Consider the following 16,064-nt stretch of genomic DNA (forward strand, 5'->3'; position numbering starts at 1 on the left):
GCCTTGGAAAATGGATGGCAAGTTTTCAAATGTCTTTTTGAACTCAACCTGTTTCATGACACCAAAGGGAAACATGTCCGCCGGGTGTCCCTTACTGCAGTGCCTTGGTGGGAAACGGGGATCTGATCTGTCCTTGTCTCTGGCATTCAACCTTGGCAGTCCTGTCTGGGAGACCTTCTCTTTGGGTTTTGGGATCACAGACATATCAATCTACAACCAGAACTTCCTGGCGTGGGTATCCATGAACAAGTTATTTTTATCATTTTATCTGCTGAGCCTCATTGTCCTCGTGTGTCAAATGGAGGCAGACATTGCCATGTTAGGAGAAAAGAATGAGGTAGCACGGAGACAGTTCCTAACCAGGGATTGGCACAAAGTAGGGACTTCCGTGTATTTGTCTTCCTCCCCTTGCCACATTCAGTGTGTTCCTCTCAGCCAGGTCCGTCCTGATCATTGGAGGTAGACATGTCATGTTTCTTCCTCTTGTTCGTGGGCACTGTGACCTCAACTGTCTCCTTATTGTAAAGCAGGAAAGGTATGCTTTTGAGCCCTGGACACACACTAAAGACATTGGACATTCAGTAAATACTCGTCTGATTGCTTACTGAATAATTTGAAAGTCCCTTGAAGCTCAGCAGTCCTTCAAGTACCTAGAGGCCCTCAGAGAGTGGGGAGGTAGCCTCCTAAATAAAAATGATTTATGGACAGCATACTTCAGTAAAAAAGTGCTTTGAAAAACAAAATCATATGTTTAGAACTTTAGACAATGGCATGACAAATAATGAGCTGGATCCTAAAATGAGAGCCTAACCTTTGTGAGCACACACATCGATTATGGTATCGATTAGGATTAGGTTAATTCTGATATCCAAAAAAAAAATTGGTACCCTTCCCAAAATGTGTGTGCGTGCGTGTGCATGCACGTGTGTACACACAAATTGTACATCTGAAGTGATCATCTTTCTGTTTGACATTTACATAATTGTATAACCAATGATGGTTTGACCTTGAATGCTTATCAGGATCGTGGGCTCAGCGAGGGTGAGCTCATGCGCAATGCCTTAGCATTTCTCCAGCCTAGCGCAACACTGAGTTTGTAGCACATTGCTTTGTCTTTAGACCAGTAACTTCGGCTTTTGAAATCTGACGTGGTTGCATAATGATGATGGTGATCGTGTTTGAGCAGATCTTTCCATTTATAGTAACTCATTTAAGAACTTTGAGGTCTTTGGGAATTAATTAGAAAATTAATTGTGTTGATTAATCTGTGTTATGAAGCACTGTCAGGATATTTTTGTTGTAAACTCTGTGGAAACAGATCGCCAGGCCATTCTTCCACAGTGTTGGCCACCGTGGTTCACACAGCCAGTCAGTAGATGAGTTAAATACAAACCATTTGTGCCATCCAGGGAGTGAACAGAATTTTCCCAGATGAGGTAGAAGGTTCAGGAGGTACAGTTATTTCTCAGACAATGTACAGCAATTTCTGACAGTTAGATATGACCTAGGCCATTAATCTCTTTTCCAGGAAGGAAACTGGCCTACACTGAATTTTGCTTCATGAAAATAGCTTCCCTCTCATGAGAACACACAACCAAAAGATGAAATACAGAGAGTACCAGGTGTTTTTAGGGGTGAAGGGCATCCATAGAATGCAGTCTTCTGGAGAACTAAGCCACGTGCATTGTTCTGACCATGACTCCTCAGTGGTCGGAGCGGGCCTCGTGACTTTGTGGGTGCAGTGGCATGCATGGGGCTGGCGACTGCAAAGTCGTCATTTCAAAACTACCGGCTGCTCTCGCAAGAAATCTAACTTTTCAAAAAGTGACAGTCTCAGAAACCCACAGGGGCACCTCGATCTTTTCCCACAGGGTCCCTATGAGATGGAATTGGCGCAATGGCAGTGAGAAATCCAGGTCTTTGGTACATTTCATTAAAATACTTCGCTTTGGTGAACACCTGGCTTGCAGAAGGCTATGGATGATGGTGGGGCCTAAAATCCATTTGCAGGCTCCCCACATGCACACATTAAGCTTCCGGTAAATCTGCTCTCATGGTGGAAGAGGGCTGTGAATAACCCTGTCACCAGACAGAGCATGGCAAAGTCAATTAGGAAAGACTAGTCAGGTCAAAATGGAGTATCTTTTTTTAATCGTTGTATTATGGACACATACAACTCTTATCACAATCCATACGTACATCAATTGTGTAAAGCACGTTTGTACATTCATTGCCCTCGTCATTCTCAAAATATTTGCTCTCCACTTAAGCCCCAGGCATGAGCTCCTCATTTTTCCCCTCCCTCCCCGCTCCCCTTCCCTCATGAACCCTTGATGATTTATAAATTATTATTTTGTCACATCTTGCCCTGTCTGACGTCTCCCTTCACCCACTTTTCTGTTGTCCGTCCCCCCAGGGAGGAGGTCACATGTAGATCCTTGTAATCGGTTCCCCCTTTCCAACCCACCCTCCCAGTATCGCCACTCACACCACTGGTCCTGAAGGGATCATCCTCCCTGGATTCCCTGTGTTTCCAGTTCCTATCTGTACCAGTGTACATCCTCTGGTCTAGCCAGACTTTCAAGGTAGAATTGGGATCATGATAGTTTGAGGGGAGGGGAGAGTAAGCATTTAGGAACTAGAGGAAAGTTGTATTTTTCATCTTTGCTAAATCGCACCCTGACTAGCTCATCTCCTCCCTGAGACCCTTCTGTAAGAGGATGTCCAGTGGCCTACAAATGGGCTTTGGGTCTCCACTCCACACTCCCCCCCACTTATTCACTATGATAAGAAATTTTGTTCTGATGATGCCTGGTACCTGATCCCTTTGACACCTCATGATCGCACATGCTGGTGTGCTTCTTCCATGTGGGCTTTGTTGCTTCTGAGCTAGATGGCCGCTTGTTTACCTTTAAGACCCCAGACACTATCTCTTTTGATAGCCGGGCACCATCAGCTTTCTTCACCACATTTGCTTATTCACCCGCTTTGTCTTCAGAGATTGTGTCTGGAAGGTGAGCATCAAAGAATGCCAATGTAATAGAAGAAAGTATTCTTGCATTGAGGGAGTACTTGAGTGGAGGCCCAATATCCTTCTGCTACCTTAATGTTAAATCTGTAACTATATGCGCGTAGGTCTATTTCCCCATCCACTTATATAAATATATTTGCATATGTATATGCCTTTATTTAGACCTCTATAAATGTCCTTTGCCTCCTAGCTCTTTCCTCTGTTTCCTTTGACTTTCCTCTTGTCCCACTGTCATACTCAGTCTTCATTTGGGTTTCAGTAATTCCTCTTGGTTACATTCCCCTTGATCACATCATACCAAGCCTTCAACATCCTCACCACCGATTTGGATCACTTGTTGTTCCCTTGTCCTTGGGCTTGTTAACACCACTACCTTTCCCCCACCTCCCCCTCTCCCATGTCCCCCTGGAACTGTCGGTTCCGTTCTTTTCTCCTCCAGATAGTTCATCCAGCCCATCTTATTTAGACAGACCTGAGGGGATAACAGCATCCGCAAAAACCAACAATATACAACAAAAAACAACAACCAACCAATGACAAAAGACAACAACAAAACACAACAGGAAAGAAAAGCTTGTAGTTAGTTAAAGGATTGTTTGTTGGCCTTTAGGAGTGTTTTCCAGTCCAGTCTGTTGGGGCGCCATGCCCTGGCCCCAAAGTCCACCTTCAGCATTCCTTGGGGACCTCGCCGCTCCATTCCCTTGCTGTTCTGTTGCACCCCCTTAGTGTTTTACCTCGGTGTGGCGGAATCAGATGGGGCGCAATTCCCACACTGTGTCTCCAGTGTGTCCCCTGTAGGGCTATGGGTCAGTGAGGGGCATCAGGTCTCCTAGTGGGGCTGACCATGCGGTCCTCTCTGGACTGGCTGCTCTAATTGGGTCATCGTCCTCCCTGCCTGGTGGACCAGGATGTGCTCCACTCTCTCCTCCTCCCCCTTCATGTGCTCCAATCAGATGCGTCTCTCTCCCGGAGCTGCAGATTCAGTGCTGTCCTTTGAAATAAATTCTTCTGGGTGGAGGGCCAGTTGTCCACGTAGTAGTTGGGATTGGGGCCGCCCCCCCCCCCTCCAATGTGATGTCTTTTCATCTGATCTCCCTTGATTCACTTGAGAGCTGTTTCCATTAGAAAGAAAGAAGGAAATGCGCTTGGATTAGACCGTGGACAGGGAGGTGAATAGCTAGCTTAGCTCTCCTGCAGAGAGTTTAGAAAGTTGGTAGGTGCAGACACATTTACGTTACCATTTAGCGCCCTATCGGTTCATCTCCCTTATGAGCCACTGAAATCTTTTCCAGTTTGTTTATGTGTCGTGCTTTCTTTTAGATTGAGATTTTTATCTGTTTTGCATTGTTATCGTTGCTACTGTTTTTTTATGGGGGGTTTTTGGTTTGTGTTTTAAAAGTGTTTTTCCGTACATGAAATCCAGGGTAGGTAAGTCTACAGAGCAATAGCTGGATTGATCCCATGGGGCTGTGGCAGGGGGTCACCAGGAAGCAGGGAGCTAACAATTGGTGAGTACAAGAATGAAGAAAGCGTTGTAAAGATTGAGGCGGCGATTGTGCAGCCCTTCTTGATGGCATTGACGTTGACACGGATACCGTGGGAATTATATGCCACTAGCACTGTTGGAAAAAACCAAGTTTGACAGTGGGCCCTAAGGAATGTAAGTTAAAGAAATTACATTTTATTTGCTGTCCATTTTTATTTAGTAAACATTTTATTATTTCTCATACAGCTTGATACATTTAGGGAAGGACAAAATTTATGGTGTGAGATACCTTGACTTGCCTAAGGCAACAAAAAACCAAAATATTTGATACTTAAAGGGAATTTAACAGCAGCCTGTTAGAATGGAATTCCTGTAACCTAAGAGTCTCCACACTGCTGTCACCGATTACCTGATGGAGCAGGTGGTGGAAACATTGTGTTCCAAAGTCATTGCCCTGATTGGCAGCCCTTCCTTGCTTTGCATACTTTAAAACTGACCTTGACTCGGTGCCCTGCCGTCCTCTTGGTGAAACTTTGCTCTGAAACATTTCCAGAAGTCACGGACTTATATTTTAAATTTGGTGTTTGTTTTTCTTTAAAATTTCTCCAGGCTTTCTCTTCTTTCACCCAACTATCTCCACGTAATATAATTATAATATAATATAATACTACACAAAGTATGTCTCTCGTTGTTAACATTTTCTTACCATCACGTTGACTAGGTAATGGCTTTGAACATTTAGTGGGAAAGATCTAAAATGTTTCTAGATCCACATGCAGTGAATATATATCAGTCCTACAAAAGGCATACCCTCCTAGAATGTCCTCAAAAGAAGCTAAGTGGTTGTGTATTACAGACCCAAACAAAGCTTTAGGGAAAAATGAACAGGTTGACACAAATTTTCCCTGAGAGATCTGGAACTGACGATGCAATTTCCCTAAACTGAAATTTATCGTAAACATTCAGAGAATATGGATAAGACACAACCAGAGATAAGACTGTTTATTGTTTTAATCATCCTATAACCTCCAGAGCCCCCTCCTCTTTTGAAAGAGCTTTGCGTGCGTAGGACATTCCTTGCACCTACACTACGTCTACCTCCGACACTGTCCGACCTGACATAAGATGTGCTTTAAAGCAAGCAAGATAATTGGAGGGTTTGAATGCCAATTTCGAGTTTTTATGAAAACATTGTGCTTCTCAGCATTTGACGTTGTTTCTGTATTTCCTCCTTGAACATAGAAAGAGCCCTGCTGGTACTGTTGAGGAAGTGTCGAGACTGTTAATCACAAGGTCTTCAATTCGCACTCCCCAGCTGCTCCTCAGGGGAACCGTGAGGCTCTCTAGGTCTATTAATATTTGCAGCCTCCGAAATTCAATGGCATTTGGGTTTATTTGAACATGGAAACCTCTTCTCTAAGTCTTTCCTTTTTAATAATAGATCAGTAGTAAAAACAAAGCTCAAACTGACTACTTCTCTTGAGTCAATTCCAACTCATACAGGTCTGTAGGACAGAAGAGAAGGTCTCTTGTGGATTTCCAAGGTTATAGATCTCTTCTGGAGAAGCAGAAAGTCTCATCGTTCTCCTAAAAAGCAGTTAGTGGGTTTAAAATGCCAATCCTTCTAACTGTAGCTGTTCTCATTTTAGAATTTCTAATATATTCTTCAGGGCTGGCAAAGCACCTGTCCTTAGTTGATTGATGAGAGCTATATGAGCCCGCCCCCCACCCCCTACCACCAAATAAATAAAGGTTAAAAGCTCCTCTGGGCGGAGCTATCATAGTGCACATTTTTCCCACTAGGCGAGCATCAAGCAACTCGTTCTGAGTTAGTGCACCCAGTGGCATTGCCTGGGAAAGGTCTCTCTGGTCACAGTGAATTTTTTCATAAAACCTGTTCCACTCAACCCTCGTTTTGGGGATGGCTGACTTAAGAGAACAGCGTGCAGCTGTGAAATTTTGTTTCCTTGGGGAAAATGCCGCAGAAACTGTTGTGATGTTGAACACAGCTTATGAGGACAGTGCTGTGGGAAACACTCAAGTGTACAAGTGGTTTTCTCGTTTCAAGAAAGGTGAAATGTCAATTGATGACATACCTCGTTCTGGATGTCTGTCAACTTCCCAAATGGGTAGATGAAATGTTGGCAAAATTTGTACACTTGTGCTTGAAGACTGCCAACGGACCATTACAGAGATGAAGTTATCTGGACTGTGTTGGAGCTCGATTCAGTGAATTTTAACAGATGTGGGAATTAGAAGGGTCGCTTGGAAATGTGTGCCTCCAGTTCTGGCTGACCAGCAAAAAGAGCGTTGAGTGGACACATGCCATGCTTTGAAAAAACAGCTGAGCTGAGCTGTGACCCGAACTGTACTCCAAGGTCATTACTGGTGATGAGACATGGTACTATACTTACAACCCCAGCAGCAAACATCAATCAACCCACTGGAAGATGCCATCTACACCTTGCTCCAAACGCTCATCAAGTGAAATCAAAGATCAAGATGAAGCTAGTTTGTTTCTTTGATGTGAAGGGGATAGTGCTTTTGAAATTCATTCACCCAGCTCAGACTGTTAATTAGTTTTCTATTTCGAAGTTCTGAACAGATGGTGTAACAGTGTGTGACCAAAAAGGCCTTCTTTGTAGCAGATGGGAGACTGGTTTTGCCACCACAACAATGCACCTGCTCACGCAGCCATCTCAGTACACCAGTTTTGGGCAAAAAACTGTGTGCCTCTCTTGTCCCAGGCACCTTACTCACATGACTTCGCTCTGTGCAACTTCTTTTTGTTTCTGCCAATGAAGAGGGACATGAGAAGACAGTGAATTGACGATGGAGAAGAGGGGAAGACAAAAGCCAGGGGGCGCTGTCATCTATGCAAACAGATGAGTTTTTAAAATGTTTGCAACAATGGAATGGCAGATTTGACTAATGGATTACGTGTAATGGAGAGTACTTTGAATGTGATACGGTTGTTTGGGGGAAAACGTTTTTAATACATAGCTTTACTGGGCAGGTTGGGGAGTGGTTTTTTGGGGTACCCCCTTGTATTTAATAAGAAAATGTATACTACTGATACTGTTGATATTGTGGAGTCAGTATGAGATAAGGATTGTTTATACAGAAAGGCTTGTTTTCCATTCAATTTCCCAACTGTGGTGTTAACTTATTATCTCTACATAACCTTATATCAGCATTATTTTAATAATCAAAAAATAGTGTAAGGGAATTATGCTTTTAAAACTGTGATGTGTTTATACAAATATTTGTACATAGAACTGTTTTCAAACATCCTTATTCATTTTGGTCCCATCTTAAGGTTTTTGCTAGAAGGATTCATTTCTGGGTAGACCATTGATAGGCAAATTTTAATCACTTTATATACATTTATTGCAAGAATAATTCTTATTCCAGTCATCGTACCTTGCATATGGTACCCCAAATATTGGAATATTTGGTAGATGTTTCATTGAAACTTGAAAGAATTACCAGTTCTATTTCAGGGAGCTGTTCTATAACCTACACGTTTTAAACATTAACAGCAGCAAAACAACAAGAAGGTTGCTTCCGATTCATGGCCACTTCCTTCATAAAGAATAGAGCCCCTCCCTGGGGTTGTGGGTGCGCTAGTCTTTGCAGAGTGGAGCAGCAGGGCTTCCCTGCACAGCACTACGAAGGTGGGTTCTGGGAGCCGAACTTTGGGTTAGTAGCCGAGAACAAAGCATTGCACCACCCTGCTTTTAACCACTCGACTCTTCTGGACTTCACCCCCCAGTGAATATTCTGTTACATTTGCCTGTAAAACATCTGTGTTACTTCATGCCGCACACAGAAATCCTGGGGTTTTCATCATGAAGACTCCAACTTTATGAAGGTTGGCTTGCTTTGAGAAGTTTACTTTTCGGGTACATAATACATGATCAGTGTTATTTTTCCTGTCGGTTTTTTGATTATTCTAGCAAAGCCCAAACCAAAATTACTTTTTAAAGAGGTGTTTGTGGAGTAGCTGTGTGGCTTCTGCGTTACCCAGCGAGCACGGTGTGTTGTCTGGTACAGTTCTTTTGATAACCACCATGTCCAGAGGAATACAGTAGTGTTTCTGGCTGAAAATACTTTATCTGTCTGCTCTCCCGATGCAAATACTGCCTGACCGAGCCTTATTCGGGCCCTTGTGCTCCTGCATGGCCCTAGAAGCCTCTGAGGACGAATATGGGGGACCGCATATGGAGCACAGCCAGAAATATGCCTCACTTCTTTAGACCTTCGTTTTGCCTTGTCCCTGAGTCCAGACTAGATGATTCTCTCTCTGTCTACTTCCAGCTAATAGACGTTGCTATTGATCAACAAGCGAAAATCCTCACAGATTCTAATTTTCTCTCTTCCGTGAGCCCTCCCTGGGGGTATGGCCAGAGTTCCATTTCCTTTGTAAATTTTGACCTTTCTACTTTTTAACAACAAGACAAAACCAAGAACCTGTATAGCCTGATTGAGGAGCTTAAAGTTTCCCAATCAACAGCTCCGTGCTGATAGGAGGAGCTCTGGTAAAGGATGTGTTGCTGGGGGTTGTTGTGGTCTTTGGGCGTTTGTGTGGAGGCTAGAGCAAAGGGCTCAGCACAGGGTTCTGAGGGAAATGCAGGAAGAGGGTAAAGCCAAGCAGAACAGTCAAGAGTGGGTGCCTCACTCAGAACAGGTAAGAGGCAGCGATGAGGGAAAGAACTGTAGTACCGGACGAGATGGCTTGACCAAGGGAGGGCACGTGGCTTGGAAGACCCACTTGCCGAGTCCGCTGAACCAAGACCACACAAGGATTTACTCTTCTATTAACTCTGGACCTTCCTGTGAGCCCTCATTTGCTCTGCATCAGGTGGAGAAGCTATGTCCCACCTATTATTCAGGATACGTAGACAGAGTTCCTCCCCGCGGGTGACCTGACCCACTTAGGAACCAGATGTGGCCCTTGATCTGTCCTTTCGCTCCTGTAGCTGCAGAAAAGGCAGTTTATTAAAAGAAAAATGACGCATGTGCAGAAAGCAGTTGATAGGGCTGTTTCTTCTGGTCCAACCCTGTGAGTTTGGAGCCGAAGCCCGAGGCGCCTAAACGGCTGTGTGCTCCCAGGCTGGGCTGTGGACCGAGCACGGACGCTCCTGAGCACTACAGTGTTGGCACAGGAGCGGGAGGGGCTTTGGCCCTACACTTCCTACCCCACAGGGTGACATTAAAGTCAGGTAAAACAAAACTAAAGTGAACACCTTTTTTTCTCCCTTCCATGGAAGAAAGTCAACAGTTTTGAACCAATTTGCTGCCAACTTTTAAAAATTTTATATAAAATATAACTGTTTCTCTAAATATCTTTGAGAAGGCGAGTTCAGTTCCATTGAGGAAACTGAGAAACTCCAATGAAAAATACAAATTGTCTCTTTGGGCTACTAATTTGGTTCGTGTATGGAAAAGTCACTGCCCATTGTATGCCAGGGTGCCTTAGGTTCGAAAACAGCGTTCATTTTTAGAAATGAGTATGAAGAGTTGGAAGTGTAGAAGAGACTAGTCATATTTTTCTTTTTTTTTTTATTTTTAAAAAAGCATTTTATTGGGTGCTCTTAGAACTCTTTTCACAATCCATCCATCCATCCATTGTGTCAAGTAAATTTGTACGTTTGTTGCCATCATCATTCTCAAAACATTTTCTTTCTACTTGAGCCCTTGGTATCACCTCCTCATATTTTCTCTCCCTCCCCATTCCCCCGACCTTATCATTCTTTTTTTTTTCTTCTTTTACATTTTATTAGGGACTCAAACAACTCTTATCACAATCCATACATATACATGCATCAATTGTATAAAGCACATCCATACATTCCCTGCCCCAATCATTCTCAAGGCATTTGCTCTCCACTTAAGCCCCTTGCATCAGGTCCTCTTTTTTTTTTCCCCCTCCGTCCCCATTCCCCCCTCCCTCATATGCCCTTGGTAATTTATACATCATTATTTTGTCATATCTTGCCCTATCCGGAGTCTCCCTTCCCCCCTTCTCTGCTGTCCCTCTCCCAGGGAAGAGGTCACATGTGGATCCTTGTAATCAGTTCCCCCTTTCCAACCCACTCACCCTCCACTCTCCCAGCATCGTCCCTCACACCCTTGGTCCTGAAGGTATCATCCACCCTGGATTCCCTGTACCTCCAACCCTCATATGTACCAGTGTACATCCTCTGTCCTATCCAGCTAGTCATATTTTTCAAGCCTTCTGTTCCCATCTGATGGCTACTAGGAATTTTGCCTACTAAGCACCTCCTAAGAGGCCTGGCAGTCCTGTCTCTGCAGTGCCCTCCAGGAGCAGGGCTCTCGGGCGCCACCAGGGCTGCTCCTGCCTCACACCTTTCAGGAGGACAGAGTAAGTCTCTACCTTATCACCCCTGGGGCTCTCTATGCTGTGTTGCCCTGGATCTGTTTCACCAGGCAAGGTTGTGGTGACTGACCGTTAGGTTATTGGATACCCCCTCCATCGTGTGCAAAAATGTCTCATGTGCACATTTTTTAGGAGAAAGCATACATAAAGTAGGGATGGAAGATAGGTCAAGATAATGTATAGTTGTTTTTTTTAATTTAAGTTCTTCTCATTTATTGATAACGGAAGCTGGAGCCTGGAAAATAGAAATTGACCTCAAAATCACAGTAACAGAAGCCGGTCCGTCCACACTCCAGATCCCTGGCTTGGAGCCTTCTTCGCCCCTTTAGTGCCGAGTTTAATTGAGTAAGTCAGGACTCCACCCTGAATCTCAGAATCTATTTCTATGCTCATCTAAGGCATTGGTCACTTGGTCCTTCACAAGGATCCCATTTCCCGGTATCCTGGTGGATACGGAAACACGATCATATTTGACAGCATCTTTCCCAGAAGGGGGCGTCAACCTGTACCTTAGCTTCCAAATAACAACTATTCCCAGGCATCCAGCCGAATTCCAGCTGAGACCTACAATACTCTGCTGTGAAGTTCTTTGCTTCCACCTACTGATGTTACTTAATGTTTGCTTTTTAGAGCCAAGTGAAACTCTGAGGTGTTTAAGATGCCATGTAAATTTTGAGAAATTCCGGACTCTAAAAGTAATCTGATTTCAAGCAAACACCAATATTCTAATTATAAACCACTTTAAAAAGGCTAAATGTAAAATTTCAGTTTTTCCTAGACAGACACTTTTATTCACTTCTTTTTTTTGCCTAGATTGTATCAATTAGCATCATTGTGACAGTTTTGATGAGATCCAGACACAGTATAACCCCAAAACCTATTCAGTTCTGCTTTCTCACATGAATAGCCCCCTTTTTAAAATCCAGGGCATTCCTGGCTACCCTTCCATTAAAGAGATCTTATCCTTGTTTCTGTTACTGTTTCTTCTGGTTCTCTGTTTGCTTACATTTATAATCTTTGGTGCTGTGTTACAGAGAACACGGGGACAAAGCCTTGGTTTGGGAAGCGCGCCAGAAGCTGGGGGACTGGCATGTAGAGGGAACTTAACACGTCCCTGCCTGGCCAGGACCTGTCCTGGGAACCTTTCTGTAACCCCAGAAGAAGAAACCACCTCAGACTCCCACCTCTCTTAAAGCCCAGCTTCTGGCATTGAATTTTCAGAAAACCCCGTGTTAGATAAATTCAGTTAAATGCTTTGTGCAAGCAGCAATACCTAGGATTTTCGTAAAAGTTTCTACTTGGATTTGAGCTTTGGCGCACTAAATCTGAAGCACTCTGTGTGTAACTGAATGTAGAACAACACCCTCTAACTTACCACAAATGTCCAACGTGAAATAGGGAGCAGAGAAAAAGATCCCCTGGCTTTTTAATATACACGATCTCATTAATATTTACTGCATCCCTAGGAGGCTCCAGGAGTTGTTTAGCTTATTCCTTTTAAGACTGGCATGTGGTACTGCTGGGACGTGGCTCCCAGTCTGTTTCCAGAGCCCAGGCTCTCTGGACCCAGGGAACTGTTCATAACTCCTGATGGATTTCAGACCTCAGTACCTGTACAGCAGTGATTTCTCACTCCCTCAGATACAGCTAGGAAGATATCCAGGGTTTTCTGACCCATTCCACTTCCCTCACTGGTTTTAAAAACTGCAGCTAAACAAATTAAGGGATATGCCCCAAACATCTCATTTAGTTAGTATTTCTCAGCTTTTGGCCAGTATGTTGGGTACTTGGTATCTTGTAGCAGAAAGCCAGTGGATTTGGAACTTGGTTTCATTGCTGGATCAGGATAGTAAAAAAGAGGAACTACCCCATATCTATTCGCCATCTGTAGTTCAGCCACAGAGATGCATGGCTTTCCCAAGGGCAGCATGACATAAATAGCTACAGCGGGTGGTTCCTACCCAGTCAGTGGTCTTTCAGAAGACAGGCCTGGTGATCCTCTTCCAAAAGGTCACTGACATAAAGTCTGTGAGGAGCAAGCAGCCCAATGCTGTGTACATGGGTTGCCATGACTTGGAATCAACTTGGTGGCAACGGATGATGACAACAGCCATGGATGTCAGCTCATGCATGAGCTGGGAACAAAAAGCAAGTCACTTGAGACCATTCATTGCACGAGAAAGCTCTGCTAAAAATTCTGGGCCCCTACTCTTAAAATAGCTGGTCACTGGGAGAATCAAATCTTTCCAGAGGACTAGTCTCTTATTTTCCAATAGAGTACCTACAGTGAAATGCCTGGGGACATGTCCACTTCATTTCCTCAAGGCCCATAGTGATCATTTTCAGGTATCTTATATTCTTCATTTTCAGCCACCACCTTGTCAGAAAAATGTACAAGGAAAATCAGTGTGACCCGCCCCAGAGTTTGCTTTGTCCCTTGTGATTTTTTTTTATTTTAATTTTCACTTTAGGATTAATTTAGCCAACTAATTTTAGTTCTAGGGTACACTAGAAAGAAGCCCAGGTCTCACAGTGATTGTGCATTCAGCTGCTAACCGAATCCACCCAGCAGCCGCACACTGAAAGACCTGGCAATCTGCAGTCTGCTTTTGTACACATGACAGCCAAGATTACAGCCCAGTGGTTCAGCGCTGTCATCCGGGGCCGCTTGAGTCAGCACCTAACAGCAATGTGTACTAGACCTTGAACGGAGCATTGGAATAGAAAGAGAACTGAGTTGGAATCGTGCATTCAAGGAACTTGTGATCAAGTGGTAGACACAACACAGCGTCAGCAAAGTACTTACTTGCAACATAAAGGCGTGCCTGGGAGGCTGCCTGGGGCTCCTGTTTCCCAGTGTTAGTCCAGATGGCTGCCTGGGGCTCCTGTTTCCCAGTGTTAGTCCAGACTCAAGCAGGGGGAGAAAATGAGTAAAAGAGAAGTTGAGAAATACGAAGCCAGCATTCCCTCCACTTCACCAGACTTCCTTGGCCTTTGGTGTTATCTTGAGGAGCGTGGTCGTGATCATCTGATGAGCGTGTTCTCGAGAGCATTGTTGAAGAGAACAAACTAAGTTTAACGCTGTTACTAGACCTGGTTGCCTCCGGTGGTTCCCATTCTCGAAACAGTTCGTGTGAGTGGACCGAGAGAGCATCCAGTGGACCGAGCTCCAAGCTTCTTCACCTAACCTGACCGCCAAGCCCAGTTCCTCGCGCCGCTCCCCGCCGAGCTCCCCATCCCAGCTCACGTTCGGAGGGACCATTCGGATATATCTAGTATCATTCACGAGCCTTTGAAAATTCTCAACTTAAATATGGGCCGACTGCATTTTGCCAGATAGTTAATGCTTACCCCTCTGTGATGACTAGAACTGCTTCTCGTGTCTGAGGTGTGCACTCTTAGCAAATACTGATCATTTCTCAGGCCGTACAGGGCCAGTGGGCTGGATGGTCCCCTCCCATGATCTAGAATGTGCTCAGCTTGTGTAACTTGATTCTCGTACGTCAAATAACTGTGAGAAGTAGGTACTTTTAAATCTCTCCATTAAGAGTTTCAGAAAAATTAGGCGCAGACCCATTTAAGCTCTTTGTAGAAAATCGATTCTGCATTTGCCTCACTGCTCGCTCGCTGAGGCTGAGGGTGCACCCATGTGGCACTGAGGGATGTCTTCCGGGGGGAAAGGGCTAACAGCCCCTCTGCTGTCCAGAAACGTGTGTGAGAATAGCTGCCCTGTGCAGGAGATCAATCAGAAAGGGGAAAAGAGTGTCACTCTCTTGAGTATGTAAATCGGAGTAGGATTCCTTCAGTTTGTGACTAAAGTAGTACTTGCTGCCAAGGGAAGGTCTGCCCACTAACTCAGCGAGGTGCCTGCTCCCTGGCTACACTACCTTCTTGCTTACCGTGGACGAGCCCGCAAGGAGGTGGCCTTGCTTTGCCAGACTAAGCTTGGACCAAGGTGCCCTCTGGTCACATCGTGTGCTTGGTCCACCCAACAGGTCACACTAGCCCTACTTGTGCTGCCACCACCAGGGTTGGCATCATGGGGGTCAAGGCCCTATGATTCTTACCTTGGCAGGAGCTTGACGGAGCTCTGACATTTAGTGCTGGGTGAACACGTGCACACACAAAGCACAAAGGGACGGCAGTAGGAAAGGTGAAGAGAAAATAAACAGCTGAGGTGTACATGGTATGTTAGTCCGGGTAGACTAGAGAAAGAAATTCACAGACAGCTGGTGTATATAAGAAAGAGCTTTTATATGCAAGAGCATTTGAATGTTGAGAAAACATCCGAGCCCGGTCCAGATCAAGTCCATAAGTCCGATATTAGCCCATATGTCTGATACCATTCTATAAAATCCTCTTCAGACTCACGAAACACATGCAATGACACCGAATGCAGGAAGGTCACTGGCCAGTGGGTGGAAAGTCTTTGGATCCAGTGCGGGTGTAAGCATCTCAGCACTGGCAGGGGTCTCCCCATGGCTCCTCCAACTCCAGAGCTCTTATGTAGTTCCATGTGTCTTGTCATCGGAAATGTCTCTCAGGGAGTGAGCGTGTGTCTCGCCTCTAGCGAGCTATTTCTCTCCTTAGCCATCTCCAAATGAGGTCATCCAGCTATAACCTGGTTGACAGGCTAAACTCCACCCCTTCACTCATAAGTCTCAAATTGACAACAGATTATGTAACTACCGCACATGGTTCTCAGAATCTTATGAACTTCTAAAGAGAAAGACATGATTCTTAAAATGACTTATCTACAGGTCTGTATACACAGGTCTGAACTTTCCGTCTGTTTCCCAAAGGTCTGGAAGGCTCTTCACACTTATTTCCTGAAGGGTAACTAGCATTTTACCCTTGAACCATGCTGGTTAGTGTCATTTCTCTTCTGACCTTTGAGTAAATTAATGCATAATCCCATTCCTAGATGCTGGCTAGGTGATCCTGGTGCTCTTATTTAATGAAATCCTAGGCCTTTGCTAAAGTGTCCCTGGATTAAGTGCTTGGCTGCTAATAGAGAAATGGTTAGGTCGGACCCACCTAGGGACAGTCTGCTTCCAACAGGTCACAGCCTTGAAAACACGGTAGAACATTTATACTTTACACACATGGGTTTGCCATGAGTCAGAATTGACCGCAGTTACCAA

The 16,064-nt window shown here is 44.6% G+C and overlaps 1 protein-coding gene across 1 annotated transcript in view; it reads left to right on the forward strand.

Moving 5' to 3' along the window:
• The window catches only part of CLASP1 (cytoplasmic linker associated protein 1), a 348,219-nt gene that overhangs the window by 312,992 nt on the left and 19,163 nt on the right, over positions 1–16,064 (forward strand). The window lies entirely within an intron of this gene.

This window comes from Tenrec ecaudatus, chromosome 13 (genome assembly GCF_050624435.1).
Source record: "Tenrec ecaudatus isolate mTenEca1 chromosome 13, mTenEca1.hap1, whole genome shotgun sequence".
Lineage (NCBI taxonomy): Eukaryota > Metazoa > Chordata > Mammalia > Afrosoricida > Tenrecidae > Tenrec > Tenrec ecaudatus.